Genomic DNA, 4843 nt, shown 5'->3' with positions numbered 1-4843 from the left:
GGAGGAGACTGACTGAGATTGTGTATAAAGGGAACCCCCAGGTTCCCAATGTCCGGGATGCCCCAGAATCATCCTCTTGCCCTAAGGCAAACATCCCTCTCTGACATGTATTCGACTCACACAGACGAGCGCCTGCTTTATGCCCAACATTTAAAAGGTCTCACAGCATAAAGACCAGCAATGCCCAGATGGGTCAGATTTTAAATCCGGGCTTAGTCTTGCCAGATGTGTGATATTGTACATATTAAATCCTCTAAGTCTCTCTTCTCCTTTGTAAAATAGGACGTAATAGTACCCTCTTCACAGGGTTTCTGACATGCAGCTAAAGAGCTTGGTCCAGTGTCTGTCATTGTTAGGTCCCTGGAACTGAGAACCTGACTTATACGAAGTTCCCACACTTCGGTTTTGCTTCTCTGTTTCCTTCCTCTAAGTTCTATCTCCCCAGGTGTCTGTTCCCAGGAGCCGGCTGAGCAGGCTGTACCATGAGTATAACATTGTAACTGTTTCCCTCCCTTAGCCCAAGGTTTCTGTCTCCCCAAGTCTCTGTTCCCATGAGCAAGCTGTACCCAGAATGGGACACTGTGACCATCTTCCTAGGCTAGGCCAGATGCCAATCTTAACCCTATAAAAGAAGACANATTAATATTTAAATCAGTAGGCTGAGTAAAGCATATGGCCCTCCCGAATGTGGGTGAGCTTCATCTAAATATTACAGGTCTGAATAGAACAAAAAGGCTGACCTTTCCTTGAGTAAGAGAGAACTCCTCCTGTCTGGCTGCCTTCAAGCTGGGACATCAGCTTTTTTCCTGCACTTGGATTCATCCTGAAACCATGGCTCTTCCTGGGTCTCAAGCCTGCCAACCTCTGCACATGAACCACCCCATTGGCTTTCCTGGTTCTCAGGCCTTTGGACTCAGACTGGAACTGTCAGCTCTGCACATCTACTGTCAGCTCTCCTGGATCTGCAGCTCTGCACATCTTGGGACTTGCCAGCCTCCATTACTGTGTGAACCAATTCTGTATAATAAATCTCATATATATATTTCTATTGATTATGTTTCTCTGGAGAACTCTGACTAATACAAACACCCTGACTAATACAGACATCTTCTTATAATCCAGTCACTAATCCAGGCACTGTGGATTTGGCAGTGGAACAAGACAGACAATATTCCCCACCCTCATAGAGTTAATCATGTAGAGAGGTGGAACTTGTGGATAATGTCAAAAATAGGACAGTCACTGAGAAGGTATCACATGGACAGTTACTTAAAGGTGAGGAAGGGAGCCATGAGTTTATGCAGGGCAAGAGCATTCCAAGCCTAAGGAACAACCTGTGGCTTTTCTGAGGCAGGACCATGTCTGCTGTGTTTCTCTCTCTCTCCTCTCTCTCTCTCTCTCGCTCTCTCCCCCCTCTGACCTCCCTTCTGCCTTCCACCTTCTGCTGTAGGATGATGCAGTAAGAAGGCCCTTGCCAGATGGCAGGTGTTGGAGGAACAGCAGCAATAGACCTGTGTGGCTGAAGCAGGGTGAGAAAATGAGTGAGGGGGAAACAGGGAGGAGGGGAGGGCAGGGAGATGATGGGGAAGGTTGTTCAGGGCCTTTTGGGCCTCAGAGAAGACTTGAGCTTTTACCCTAAGGAAGGCAGGAGCCACAGAGGGCTATGGGCAGAGGAGGGACAGGACCCAACTCAGGTGCTCCCAGCACCCTCTGGCCAATGTCAGAGGGGCGAAGACCCAGGAGACCAGCTTCAGCAATCTACCCAAGACACACACATGATCCTCAACTGTCACCAAAACAATTTAAGAGATGGTCACTTAATCAACCTCATCAGAACATGAGGCTCGGAGAGGTAAAGTAACTTTTTAATATGTAATGAGAACATTTGTTTTATAGGTACTACAGTAGATTGAATTATGTCCCCCAAACCTCCCTGAAGCTTGAATTGTGTCCTCCAAATTTTATATATTAGAAACTTAGCCCCCACTGTGACTGTTAAGAGGGTAGGGAATCCTATTATGGTAATTGAAAGGTAGAGTCTTAAAGTGATTGGATTGTATGACTGTGCAGTAGTGAATGGATTAAAATTGGTGGTCAGGGGCATGGTTCTGAGGGCTGTACAAGAAGGGAAGACTCTCTCTCTCTCTCTCTCTCTCTCTCTCTCTCTGCTTCCACCATCTTGCATTGTGAGACCCTGTGTCACTGTCGCCACCACCAGATGGACTTTGGACTTCCCAGCCTCTGAAACTGTAAGCAATAAATTTTGTTTTCTTTATAAATCACCCAGTTCAGTGTACTTTGTTATAGGCAACAAAAATGGACTAATATGGCTACCTTCAAAGCATCAGGTCTCTTACATGCATTTTCTCTGGTCTCCACAATAATGCTTCCAAGTAGGGTGACCAACTCATCCCGACGTTCCTGGGTCTCTCCTGGTTTTAGCACAGGAAGCACAGCATCCCAGGAAATGGGAAATCCCCAAGTCTCAGGAAAGCCAGGATGGTTGGTCACCCTACTTCAAAGGAAACATTACGATTCCATTGCATGGAAGCCAATGCCCAAGAGTTCATGTAACCTGCCCCAGGTCAGGCCATGCATTAGAAATGCAAGGGAATGGCATAGTGGGATGAATGAATGCTGGGATGGAGCCCAGGGGACCTCACTGGCTACCAGCTTTGGCCCAGCAGTAGCCCAGTCAATAAAAACTGGAAAATTTGTATTTATTGTCCCCAGAGAAGAAAGAAGAGGGGAAGGCAGGGGGGAAGAGAAGGAGGAGAAGGAAGAGGAAAGGGAGGAGATTTACAATAAAGCTATCACAATTAGGTAAAACGAACTATTCCTCTCATAAGTCACACTAGTCACATACAAGTACTCAATAGCCACATGTGACTAGAGCCTACAGCCATGGTTTGAATGTGTCCCCCAAAGTTTATATGTTGGAAATTTAATCACCAGTTCAACAGTGCTGAGAGGTGAGACCTTCAAGAGGTGCTCAGGTCATAAGGCCCTACTCTCATGAGTGGATTAATGTTGCTACCAAAGGAGTGGGTTCATTATTGCGAGAGTGGGTTTGCTCTACAAGTGACTTCTGCTCTGTGTCTCCACCTTTATCTCTATCTCTTGCCCTTCCACCTTCCACCTTCTGCCATGGGATGACACAGTAAGAAGGTGCTTGCCAGATGCTGGCATAGTGCTCTTGGACTTCCCAGCCTCTGCAGCTATGAGCCAAAAATATCTGTTCTTTATAAATTATCCAGCCTCTGGTATTCTGCTATAGCAGCACAAAAAGGACTAAGACAGAAAATTGGTGACAGAGAAACGGGGCATTTTAATAACAAATACCTGAATATGTGGAAGTGGCTTTGGAACTGAGTGATGAAGCTGGAAGAATTTGGAAGAGCAGGCTAGAAAACACCTAGATTTTCATGGATGGAGTGTTAAGGGCAATTCTAGTGGGGGCTCAGAAGAAGGGAAGAGCTCTAGGGAGGCCTAAACCTTCTTAGGGATTAATTAGGTGGTTGTGATAAGAATGTTGGTAGAAATATGTGTGGCAAAGGCCATTGTAATGAGGCCTCAGAAATGAGCAACAAGGTATTGGAAACTGGAATAAAGGCCATACTTGTTATACAGTTGCAAAAAACTTGTCAGAACTGTGTCTGTGTCTTAGGACTTTATGGAAGGCAGAACTCAAAAGTGGTAAACTAGAATGTCTAATAAAAGAAATTTCTAAGCAACAAAGTGCTTAAGGGACTGCATGGCTTCTTTTGGTCACTTACAGCAAAATGAGAGAAGAGAGAAGTGATTTGAAAATGGAATTTTTGTTAAAAGGGAAGCATAGGCGTGGGGCATCCCCAGCCAGTGTCGGGAGGGCAGGGAAGTGTGGGCTGGGCTGACTGTCACTCCACCGCACCCTGTGTTCTGGCCCCCAGTAAACTTCCTGTTACCGAGAGGCAGACATCATCTCTGTGGCCACCAGTTTGGAAAAACGCCTAACCGATTTCTGGTTAGGAATAGTGTGGTCAGAGCGTTCCTGAGTTCGCTTGAACCTGCTAGAGAGATGTCTGCAGGTGGGCACCGGAGTCGGTCCATGCTGGGGGGATTCAAAGGTGAACCGTGTGCTGCAGGCCCCTACCCCGAGGAGCTCATGCTCTGATGTGGGAGAGAAGACAAGTATACAAATAACCTTGATACCAGGAGGAAGGTGATAAGTCCCAAGAAAGATCTACACAGTGCTACAAAGGCACCCAGAGCGACCAGTCATCTGTGCCTGGCAGAAACCTGGAAGACTTCCTGGGTGAGGCAGTGCTGAGCAGGGACTTGAAGGCCCGGTCGATAGATGAGGGTTGCAGAAGACACATCCCAGCCCAGCCCAGTGCACACAGAGTGGGGAGATGTCCGGCTAGGGAGGCAGAGACTCGGCAGAAAACACACACCCTGCGGGGCCACCACTGCGTGATCCAGCAGCCCGGGCCAGAGCACACGGAAGAGGGAGAAGTCCAGCATGGGAAGTGGAAGTCAGCAGAGACCACACACCCTGCGGTACTGCCCCGTGATCCAGCAGCCCAGCAGAGTCCAAGCTGACCAGAGAGGTGGCTCCCCGGAGAGGCCCAAGACCCGAGGCAACCAAACACACAAGGCACTAGAGGCCAACTGAGCAGTCACTGAGGTAGCCATACCAAATTGGCAACCACAGCAGCATCTTAGTTAGTCAATAGTCTCAAACCGGTGGACTGTGAAACCTCCTGCCACAATGAATAAACATAAAAAAAAAGATACCAGAAATACAAAAAATCAAGAAAGTACACAACCAAAAGTAAATAAATCTCATACTCTAGATCCTATA

Source organism: Galeopterus variegatus, unplaced genomic scaffold (genome assembly GCF_000696425.1).
Source record: "Galeopterus variegatus unplaced genomic scaffold, G_variegatus-3.0.2 Scaffold7868, whole genome shotgun sequence".
In the NCBI taxonomy this organism is placed as follows: domain Eukaryota; kingdom Metazoa; phylum Chordata; class Mammalia; order Dermoptera; family Cynocephalidae; genus Galeopterus; species Galeopterus variegatus.
The sequence above is the reverse complement of the archived record's forward strand: the minus strand, read 5'-3'. Positions refer to the sequence as shown.